The following is a 12,094-nucleotide window of genomic DNA, read 5'->3' on the forward strand; positions in this document are numbered from 1 at the left end:
AATATATTTTAATTGGGATAGTATTTCTTGAGCGGTAGCTCATGAAGCATCTGTTTAAAGTTTCATTAGACCGTTTGACCACTAGGGGGAAGTGCACTTCTTCATATTGTGTGGATACATTTACAATTGTGGTTAGATCGCTCGCTTCATCCTTTAAGTCAACATTTGGAGCCATTCTCCTCTTCAATTAGTCTAGGAAAAATAGTGCTCCTGCGAAGATTCTTTGCCATATCTGTGAAACATTGTTCCTTGTACTCAGGGCATGATAATTCCATGGGAAATTATTTTTTGAAGAGCAGTAATGATATCTGAATGTCTCCGCAGCAGGTTAGACAGTTATATCCCTTGCCACTGTGTCCCTTCCTGCTCCACTGAGCCCCCCCCCACCCCACCTTTCAACCCCCCCCAGCAGTACAGGAAGGTACTAAGGACTGAGTTGGCCGGGATGGAGGTGCCACACTGTCCAGAGGCCCCTGTCTGTCCTGGTGGAGCCACTACACTGGCTTCCTGAGTGAGAGAGCTGGTTTCCTCTGAGAGCAGAGGGCAGGCAGGGGGCTGTTAGTGTTAAAGCTATGGACTGTATGTCACTCGCTGGTCCTCCTCACTTGAATCTAAGCCTTGTCTGGATGTAGCCTACTGTGTTTAGGCTGTGGACAACCACATGGAAATACTACTATCTCTATCCAGAGAATAAGCTCTTCTGAAAGGTTGGTCTGAGGTGAGCCTACCGAAAAAGTATTTTAACTGCCAGGCAGGAACATCATCATTGTACATTTGCTCATGCTTCACTGATGGGGCATGTTTTTGTTCTGTCTTCAGATAATATTTAATACCCACGGTTGCAGTTAGCTTTTTAGAGCAGGGATAAAAGGAGTACTGAGTGATATAATGACCGACTATATAGCTTTCAGTTTGATTTAAAGATGGTTTCAGCTCAGGCCTTTGGATGACTATGTCGTTATGTTCCGGGATTTTCGTTTCAAACTATTTCCGCTTTACAATGATATCTACGGATGAATCTACTTATTTGATGAGTTCAAACTTTTCAAATGGGAAGGAAGCTTGTGATGTTAGTGATGGTGAAACAACAGCTTGTCTCGGCATACAGCAATTTTGGCTGTTATCAAATCTGATTGGTCACATACACATATTTAGCTGACGTTATTGCAGGTATAGCCAATTGTTTGTGTTCCTAGCTCCAAAAGTGCAGTAGTATCTAACAATTCACAACAATACACACAAATCTAAAAGTAAAATAATGGAATTATGATATATAAATATTAGGACGAGCAATGTCGGACATTCTTTAGTGTCTAGAGATGTGTCTGCATCTCCCCCGCTATGATGTAAATGTTTTGTGTTTCATTGAGTTTTTCCTATTACTAAAACAGCCTAGTCATTGGAGGTAGCAGCTCACAGCTCCATGCTTAAAGAGATTATCTGGTACTTTTGTATACCTTTGAGCCAGTAATTCTGAAAGTAGTACTCATGAGCCAAAAGTGGTCTCCCAAAATTGCGTACTATGTCACGTGCAGATATGTGCATCACGTCATTCTCATCTCTCTCATCTCTCTCTCATCTCTCTCTCTCTCTCTCGTTTCTCTCTCTCTCATCCCTCTCTCTTTCTCTCTCTCTCGTCCACTGAGCTGTTGGGCCCGGCCCTGCAACCTCATTGGATAACGCTGGGAGGCTTCTTGCTAGCTGTCACTAAAATGCGAGGGGCTTAAGATTATTGGCTAGAACTCGAATTGAAGCTGTGCTACGCCATTTTCCCTACATTTAGGAAATTTAGGGAAAATGGCATGGCACAGCTTCAAGAAAACTATTTTGTGGCTACTTGAGGTAAGACAGTAATTCTGCTAATAGATTAATCATGTATGAACTACACATTGACACATCCAGCCCAAAGCTGGAGGTTTGAAAATACTTTCTTAGTCACCAAAGTACCGGAGCATGTCTTTAATTGCTGTAAATAGTGTTCAGTGATAGCAATCTCCTTTGCTCCAGCCACTCCAGCCAATGCCAAAGACAGACCTTGGGTTCAGCAAAACATCACTCCATCATGACTTTGTTGCTTGACATGCTGAGTTAGCGATGTCACACAAGCTGTGAATGACTGAACGGCGATCAAAAGTGAACCCTGTGAGCTTTCCCGTTGACAAGCTTTAAATTAATTATGCTGTCAGCGTGTCTGTGGTGTGGGCCTATACGACTTTGGGTCCTATGCTGTATGCTGTCACTCAGCATTTTGCTCACGTGCACAGAACATAGATTGAAACCAGATTGAGTTCATCCCTTTCAGTTCTTTTGAGAATCTCCTCTCTCCTATGTGTCAAGGTGCTAGACACATCTTGTTATAGGAATATTCAGCCCTGCTTGTGCTTTCCTGTGGAGCCTTGGTTTGAGACGGTCCAGGGGTGCCCATTTATTTCTGTCAGCCTTGCCGCAACTGCTCCTGATATCCTCTTACTAGCAGCACAGGTCTTTAGAAACTCTTCATTTTCTTAGTTGTTTATACCCTGCCTGTTTACGCTATATCTCTTGTACTGTGCTGCAATTGATTGTAAATGCAGACTAACTACCAGCGGCATAGACAACCTGACTTGACATTGTGTGTTTTTTTGTTGTGATTGAGTCCAACACAAAGCTCATTAAAAGGCAAATGGTCTCCCTTAGGCCATGACTTAAAAATGATTGAACAGCGTATTAGCTGTATTTAATGATTTGTCTGAAGAAACAAAGAGTAGTAGTTCCATTAGGAGTTGATGAACAGACAGATATGTGTGAGAGAGAGAGGTGACGTTGAGGTGATGCTGACCGGAGTTGTCCTAACCCAAGGTCCATCCCCCGAGGAACAAGATGCTTAGGGTAAGGGAGGGCCTTGACACGCATGAACACACACACACAACTCCACCCACACATCTGAGATCTCTCTCCCTGCAGAAAGCCTTGGCCTCGACACCCCTACAGACTGAGAACAGCACAGCCTGAATATACTGCTGGGTATTATTTATTCATGGCTGCCATGTTAAGTATTCAGAACACACTTTTCATCCAGTCTCTGAATTCAAAACATCACCAAAAAGAAAAAAAGTCCAGACAGTACGTGGATATTCGCTCCAAATACTTTTATAGAAGTATTTCTACTGATGGCCTTTGCTCCCCATTTGAACATTTTTGCTCCGTAAATCTTCTTCAAAAGCGTTGCATCCGTTCATGCTGAGGCCGATGGGACACAAACCATTTGTGATATTGGTTTGATATACTGTCCCGCTCAGCTTGACACTGAAGGTGGTCACAGAAATATTGCTGGAACATGCAATGTTGGTTTTCTCTACTCCCCTGACTCCCGCCTTCAACAACAACGTCAACTGTCACTGCTATCAGGCATGGCTCCCGCTCTGCACATCCGAGTCTGGCTTATGTTATTGGGAGAGGCAGGCATGTGCTTGTTTATTTAACAGATCAGACATGGGCTGTGCTCTGCACACACAGGAACACTGGCTGAGGCTCCAATGACCTGATCATCAATTTACCCTATACTTTGTTCTCTGCTTCCGTCGGTCATCGAGAATGAAACAACACAATTGTGATTTGTGCTTTGCTTTCTTGCATGACAGCACGATCTGGATCAGTAGCCTCTAGCCAGCAGATCCCTGTCTCTGTTCCATGCGCTTGTGGTGCACATAGGATTCACTTTCATACCCAGGATTTTATTGTAGCCCACTTTTCTGTTATATTATACGCTGTACATCTGTGCTGTAGTGGAGCGACAGTGTTCAAAGGCATGCCTAGTTAGCGTTTGTGCATGACAGGCAAGCCCATGCAGTGTTGAGGTGAGGCTCTGTTGGAGGCAGGACAGTGGGTGGGTGGTGGGCGACCACTTTAAGCTCACTGGCTTTGGGTGCTGACCTGTAAAGTGTGGAGTCATCCGCATACATAGGCAGTGTAAGACCAGTGGCGTGTGTGTGTGTGTGTGTGTGTGTGTGTGTGTGTGTGTGTGTGTGTGTGTGTGTGTGTGTGTGTGTGTGTGTGTGTGTGTGTGTGGTGTGTTGGTGTGTTGTGGTTGTGTGTGTGTGCGCGCGCGCGCACAAGTAAAGAGCGCTGAGATTATTGTATCAACGACACTTCTGTTTATCTCCTTATCCGTTCTCGCAGTCGTTGCATAGTTAAAAACGTTAGAACAATGATTTTCAACCTGGAAGAGAATCAGCTTTTCATGGCTGATTTTGTTCAGTCAGATGGAACCATAAGTGATCAAAGGGATTACATCATCTGTATATTCACCATCAGATGTGCACATTCATTACTCACTCACTCACGCTCTCTCACACACACTCACGCTCTCTCACACACACTCACGCTCTCTCACAAACACTCCAGTGGATGATGTGTAGAGAGGAGAATTGCTAAATCTGTCACTCTCTCAGTTTTCTTGGTTGCATTTCATTGTTTTTGCACTTAGTGGTGTTGTCGGGGCTTTGTGAATTGAATATCCATGCACTGTTATTACATGAGGAGAATAGAAATGCAGGACATAGATTTACTAATTTTGTTTATTCACAATGGTCCATTATTTACTGCATTGTAGACTTCACAATTCATCATGCACTATTTCAGTCTCGGAAAATGTGGATGTAACCCAACCTTATCTAATAAATTACTGTGTCACAAACAAAGTCTGTACAGAACTGTTCAAAATCGAGCTCTGTGTTCCCTGTCATGCCATGTTCCCAATCTTTTACAAACACATTATTGTAACCTCCCAGAGTGTTTGTCTAAAGCTGACTGAAAGTGTACTAAAACAATTTAGACAGGCCAGGCTTGGGGGTCACCGATCAAAGTGTGAATTTTGGCCCATTTGAAAACCAAAAACAAGTTATGTGATTTACAATTATGATTATATATATGTCATCTTTGTCCAATAAATTCATGATTCTTCTGTTTCCCCAAAGCAGCCGTGACAGACCTGTGCGGCTCAGAGGCTGGATATGAGGTGTCCACCAGAGCTTCTCCACTAACACACATGCATCTGCACCTGCTCATCTCCTTGCCTCTCCCCCTGTTTCACTCCAAACCAACTGACAGAGGGGCCCTTTCACACAGACACCTCTCTCCAATTTCACTGTCTCTCTTTTAGCTGATTCAGGGTTAACTTGGCTGCAGTTGAGCAGTTATGCAACACTGGCAATACTGTTCACACCCTGGGGCTTTGGTCTGTTCTCCCTGTCACACCAATAAATTGACATTCGTTATTACTACCTCACTGCAGTAGTGGGGGGAGTTCCCCCTATGGCACGGAGTGTGGCTGGCCCTTCTCCATTGTCGTCCAATTATTACTTTATTCTTTGATACATTCTTTGCAGTGGTCAGCCCTCAGATACTAACATATTTACAACCTGGGTAAATCTAACCTTCCATACATTTTGCCCATTGTAGAAGTGCTGAATACACCTGAATGCCAAAACATTCAAGGTGCTCAAAGGTGACCCATTTTGCATACCCCACCATAACATGAAACGTCCATGTCTTCATCACTGGAAAAGAGAATCGGTTGAGATTGATATCATTTTAAAAGCTTATAAACATGTTGTGTCTCAACCGATTGGTGGGCGGAACACAAAAAAAAAAAGTTGATGTAAAATACAGTCTAAGCTAGAACACATGCAAACATGAACAAAAATCAGCGTGCACATGTTTTTAGATAACTGACTTTAAAGTCGCAATCAGCAGTTGAAACAATAACAAAGTGTACTCCCCATGCCTGTTTCAGTAAAAAAAAGCTGAAGCGATAGGGCTGGAGATATGTAACCACTCTCAAATTCATGGACAGAGCTATGGATACATGGACTGACTATCCATGATATCAAAATTAGTGTTTTTAACCATGTTTTTTTGGCTAAAATAGTTTGTTTACATTTACTTTTTTTATAAACATTGGAGTGAAACAAGCTTATATTTTGGGTTCTGATGGGGTACGACAGTTGAACTAAGCTCATGAGGCATTTATAAGTGAAGTTCTTCATGAATCAATGGGTACATTTAAATGGATGAAGCAACTGCAGATTGCCCCTTTTAAAGGGAAAACAAAAACAGAATTATTATAAAATAGTTTGACAACCCTGTTTGTAAGCTTTTAAATACAATCCAACTGAACCAATTCTCTTTTCCAGTGATGAAGACATGGATGTCTCATGGTGTGGTGGGGTATGCAAAATGGGTCACCTTTTGAGCACCTGTATCTCTTGAATGTTTTGCCATTCAGGTCCAAAAAGTCACTTTCTGACCACTTCTTCCATGGGCAAACATGTATGGAAAGTTTTGTTTAAGTGAAAAGGGATGCAGTCAAAAAGTGATTGAATTCAAATGGATTTACCCACGTAACAATGTTGTCAAAAACACTTATTTGTCTGTTTGGCTACAAGGCCAGAGTTAAAAAGCTGTAGGCCTGTGTGGCTCTAATCAGTTGGAAGGTCAAAGATTCCATCTGCCCACTGTCCTTGATGTAATGAAGAGAGGCTAAGTAATAGAACCCGAAGTACTGAAAGTACGGAACATTTTGGGGTCAGAACTCACTAAATAAAGGAGAAAGTATTCCGGAGCATCAAAAAGGATGTTTGTTGTATGGCTCCTTGTCGCCCCTGAAGAATCGGAGGCCAAGAGCGATTGCTCCAGTTGGCTTTCTGCTTTGTTCTGGATGTAATATCACGTAATACCTTGCTGTAGGCCCAGTGTGCCTGGACAATACAAGACTGTCAGATTCATTTCCTTCCAACTGTAGGTATGAACATGCAATTTTGAATAATTAATTTCATGAATGTCCTGCTTGGGAGATGGCGACATGGGTGCTGTTGAAGGTGTAACATGGAAGGGTCGGTAACTGCATGGAAGATGACACATTGTTGGTATCCTTTTGTAAAACTATGCTGAGTGTTCTCCCAAACCGTTGTTCCAGTGTTATGTATTAACTTTGTATTATTTTCAAGACGGGAGCACTTAAAATACATATCTGTGTTCTGTGTAAACACGACTTAATGGTTTAAATAATAGAGCAAAGCCCCCCCTATGTCCCTGCCTTTTGGGACCACATGAGCAAGTTCCAACTGTGTCTGCGCTGCGTGTAGTGTAGCTGTGTGCCGCTGCAACGGAGAGAGCGTCCGCTCATGAGGGCATGGTGATTGGAGGAGTGGAGTGATCGCCTAGCAACTGCTGCATGGGGGAAATCAGCTGGCTGGGAGGCAGGGACTCTACTGGGCACAGGCAGGCTGGGTTCAACTCACTCTGCTCTGAGAGAGGGATGGAGGCTGGGGCACCAGGACTGGACCACACTGACAACCGGGGGATGTGAGGGAATTCAGACCAGTTACTGACACGGGGACTCTGAAAGGTGGATTCTACTACTGGGACTGTAGAATCATCTCATGAAGATAACTAGACTGGGAGCACGTGTAGGTGAGTCTTGCTTTATCAAACCTTTGTGTGATGCTAATGTGGAGTTTAGAAATGGGATAAACTTCTAGGCAATTAATACATTTTCAATAAATTACACATTTTCAATAATGTGTATCTTGACTTCTACAGAAACCTATCACAAGGAGTTTAGAAATGGGATACACTTCTAGACAATTAATACATTATAATAAATTACACATTTTGAATAATGTGTATCTTGACTTCGACAGAAACCTATCACAAGGATAAGCGTGCTTAACTTATAACTATAGTTATAACTTTAAACTAGAATGTTTTGGAAAAGTTTGCATGAAATGTCTCTGTTTGCTGAGAGCCTTAAGCTGCTTCCCCAAATAGTTTTCCAAGCAGCCTGAAGTCTGCCAGACAGTGGAGGGTATGGACTAGTTAAGGAAATGTCTTGAGAGCAGGCAGCAGTTTGTATGATGTATGTTATGTCATCTGGGATGAATTACTCAACATACAACATCCATGCATAATGATGCTCAGAGTGCAAAATGTGCAGAGGAGGAGCGAGAACATGAGCTGGGAATTTAGTAATGTGACAAGTTGTTATATTTTCATATTTCTAGACTTTGATTTTAAAATCCAGTATTACTGTAGGTCCATGCCATACATATGATCACTGATATGATATGTCCAATGCATGTCAGCATTATTTTAGAAGTGTTACTGTATTTTTTGACAAATGGATAATGTTATTTTAGAAGTGTTTTAGTATATTTGAAACATGTGTGTGTGTGTGTGTGTGTGTGTGTGTGTGAATCAGAGTGGATGAGGCAGATCAGATAGTAGCTGCCCCCTATAAGAGCCCCCCCCCCCCCCCCAGAGAGAAAGAGAATAGACACCGCTGTCATTGCGTTGATAAAGCCTCGGTTAGTATGATGGGATAAGTGATGTTTAGGATGAGTCACAGAGGAATAGTTGCACTCCTGTTATTATGAGTGTATCATTATATAGATATGGGGTGTTTTGGGCCTGTGTTTATACTTGGGTCTTTATTTAATTGCATAGAAGAGTTTTTGGCACTATATGATAAAGTAGTAGCTTTTATTTATGTAATCCGGGTTTGTGCATTGGATTCTCTCCACCACAGTAATTCACGATTCTTCTTTCAGATTCAAATCCCAGGTAACTTCCTGATCTGGTCCTAACATGTCCTCCAGTTCAGAGAACAGAACACCAAAAAATCCCTGTGTATGCTTTTAAATCCTTCCATTAACTCCAAGGAAATCCACTCTAACAATGCTTCTTATCACAACCTCCTAAGCTCACTGCTATGACGCGATCACAGACTGTTTCATTATCTGGTAAAAGTAATATCAGATAAAGAGTGAAGCGTTTGACTTAAGCCATTGTTTTGGCTGTTGCCTAGTTGTCAAACTGTCTTCAAGGACTTCTTGACAGGGATTATCTCCATAGACTGCCTTTACTTTGAACGGTGACTACCAATCCTGTTGACTCTGCTTTGTTGGGGCATCAGTGACTGTGACCCTTCTATGTTAACCCAATAGGAAACGTTTTATTTTTATTTACATTTGGCTATAGATAACTCAAACAAATGACCCTTTTAATGTGAAAACAAGTTCTTAACATCTTCTGAACGACCTGCTGACGTTTGCACCAGTCTAACACGGTGGGATGGATAGGTTTAGCATGTAGTCCTATATCTCCTCAATCTGATCTAGCCTCATTACTACTCCTAATGGACAGCGGGCAGGCAGCCTCTCTCAGTGAAGTGATACAGTAGGGCCGGCTAGGTAATCAGACATGGTGACTTAGGACACTTCCTTTGATGCTGTAGTAGGTGTGTCAGGCAGGCCATCAATGAAGCTCTGCTGACCTGTCATATCACATTGCGTCAGATCTCTGCACACACACGGTTTGATGGTTGTCTTGTTGTGTAGTGCCTCCCATTTTCATATGAGTAAAATTGATATCTATCTGGTGTGACTGAATGAGACTTGCGGTTAAAACAGAATAAAATCATTTTGAAAGGTAACTTTCATAACTTCCCACGTAATGGTTCAGTTGTTATGAAATATTGAAATGCTGTTTTCTTGAGCAGCCATGCCCTTTGTGACCGCTTTACCTGCAACAGATGCTACAGCGCTTTGACCATTGTTGTTTTTCACTCTACAGTAACTGGTGTGTGTAAAAATGAATCGATACTATACATATAATCGTGTGAGAGTTGAAAGTGCTCATTGTAATTACAGTGCTGAATCTCCGCTAATGGCATTTGGGCTAACTAATAAACTCATCAAAAAAAGAAACGGCCCTTTTTCAGGACCCTGTCTTTCAAAGATAATTCGTAAAAATCCAAATAACTTCACAGATCTTCATTGTACAGGTTTCCCATGCTTGTTCAATGAACCATAAACAATTAATGAACATGCACCTGTGGAACGGTCATTAAGACACTAACAGCTTACAGACGGTAGGCAATTAAGGTCACAGTTATGAAAACTTAGGACACTAAAGAGGTCTTTCTACTGACTCTGAAAAACACCAAAAGAAAGATGCCCAGGGTCCCTGCTCATCTGCCTGAACGTCCCTTAGGCATGCTGCAAAGAGGCATGAGGACTGCAGATGTGGCCAATTGCAATGTCCGTACTGTGAGACGCCTAAGACGCCTACAGGGAGACAGTACGGACAGCTGATCGTCCTTGCAGTGGCAGACCACGTGTAACAACACCTGCACAGGATCGGTACATCCGAACATCACACCTGTGGGACAGGTACAGGATGGCAACAACAACTGCCCGAGTTCCACCAGGAACGCACAATCCCTCCATCAGTGCTCAGACTGTCCGAAATGGGCTGAGAGAGGCTGGACTGAGGTCCTCACCAGACATCACCAGCAACAACGTCGCCTATGGGCACAAAACCACCGTCGCTGGACCAGACAGGACTGGCAAAAAGTGCTCTTCACTGATGAGTCGTGGTTTTGTCTCACCGGGGGTGATGGTCGGATTCGTGTTTATCGTCGAAGGAATGAGCGTTACACCGAGGCCTGTACTCTGGAGCAGGATCGATTTGGAGGTGGAGGGTCCGTCATGGTCTGGGGCGGTGTGTCACAGCATCATCAGACTGAGCTTGTTGTCATTGCAGGCAATCTCAACACTGTGCGTTACAAGGAAGACATCCTCCTCCCTCATGTGGTACCCTTCCTGCAGGCTCATCCTGACATGACCCTCCAGCATGACAATGCCACCAGCCATACTGCTCGTTCTGTGTGTGATTTCCTGCAAGACAAGAATGTCAGTGTTCTGCCATGGCCAGCGAAGAGCCCGGATCTCCATCCCATTGAGCACGTCTGGTACCTGTTGGATCGGAGAGTGAGGGCTAGTGCCCTTCCCCCCCCCAGAATTGTCCGGGAACTAGCAGTTGCCTTGGTGGAAGGGTGGGGTAACATCTCGCAGCAAGAACTGGCCAATCTAGTGCAGTCCATGAGGAGGAGATGCACTGCAGTACTTAATGCAGCTGGTGGCCACACCAGATACTGACTGTTACTTTTGATTTTGACCCCCCCCCCCCTTTGTTCAGGGACACATGATTCCATTTCTGTTAGTCACATGTCTGTGGAACTTGTTCAGTTTATGTCTCAGTTGTTGAATCTTGTTATGTTCATAGAAATATTTACACATGTTAAGTTTGCTGAAAATAAACGCAGTTGACAGCGAGAGGCCCTTTCTGAGTTTAAACTTTTGCTGAGTTTAGAATGAAGGGGTTCACGTGACAAGAAAGTAGGGAAATGGACAAGAGTCGATTGCATTGTCGAGAACAGTCTATTTTTCAGTTGTCCCACAACTCTTGGGACAATTGTAAGATGGGCTGAGATAGATATATATATATCTATCTGTCTTAGTCAGCTGATTAATTCATTTTCACAGATGAAGAACAATCAAATATAATGTATATTGCACATTTCGGGTAGACTATAATACGGCTGCCCTGGCAAAATGAATCATTGATAATGTATGATTGTTCCTCATCTGTATAGCTAGAGGCTTCCTATAGAAGCAAGTGCAGAGTACAGTAGGTCACAGGGGGGGAGAGTGTAGCTTTGTGAAAATTGAGTGTTTTCTGACACTCCTGCCATCAGCACTAATCCCCATCTAAAACAACACCCTTCTAAAACAACACCCCACCCACTGTCTCTCCACACCCCACCCACTGTCTCTCCACACCCCACCCACTGTCTCTCCACACCCCACCCTCTCTCCTTCAGCCAGACAGTCGCTCAGGGGAGAGACTTATTGGTTCAGTAGGGTCATTTAAGTGTTGGAGGCGTCTCCTGTGCACTGAATGCTCATTTGTTGCTCAGTTTAAGTGCTACTCTCAAGCCCAAGCCCTTTAATTGTCAACAAAGAAAGATGGGCATATTTACAGTAACTGATCCTGAAGGCTTATTTCTGTGGCACTAATGTCCATTGAATAATTAACTGAAAAAGCATGCTGTTATATAGATTGTTCCACGAAATGAGTGCCTTAATATTTTAAGTAGAAATTGTGCAAAAATATAGAATTTTAAAAGCCTGTTATATTAAATGAAGTGCCCTTTAATATAAACCACATGGAAAATTCTATAAATCAGATTTTTAATATGAGTAAAGTCTTG

The 12,094-nt window shown here is 42.9% G+C and overlaps 1 protein-coding gene across 3 annotated transcripts in view; it reads left to right on the forward strand.

Annotated features, from left to right (window-relative positions):
• The first annotated feature begins 513 nt into the window (after nucleotides 1-513).
• The window catches only part of LOC111975159 (rap guanine nucleotide exchange factor 4-like), a 41,519-nt gene continuing 29,938 nt past the window's right edge, over nucleotides 514-12,094 (forward strand). For 2 of the 3 annotated variants that reach the window (XM_024003367.2, XM_024003381.2), the window contains exon 1: nucleotides 6,868-7,452. The gene's annotated coding sequence lies outside the window, so the exon portion shown is untranslated. Of the gene's footprint in view, nucleotides 719-6,867; nucleotides 7,453-12,094 lie in introns of those variants that run through there. The other variant, XM_024003374.2, reaches the window with a different exon arrangement.

The sequence above is a fragment of the Salvelinus sp. IW2-2015 genome, linkage group LG2 (assembly GCF_002910315.2).
Source record: "Salvelinus sp. IW2-2015 linkage group LG2, ASM291031v2, whole genome shotgun sequence".
In the NCBI taxonomy this organism is placed as follows: Eukaryota; Metazoa; Chordata; class Actinopteri; order Salmoniformes; family Salmonidae; genus Salvelinus; species Salvelinus sp. IW2-2015.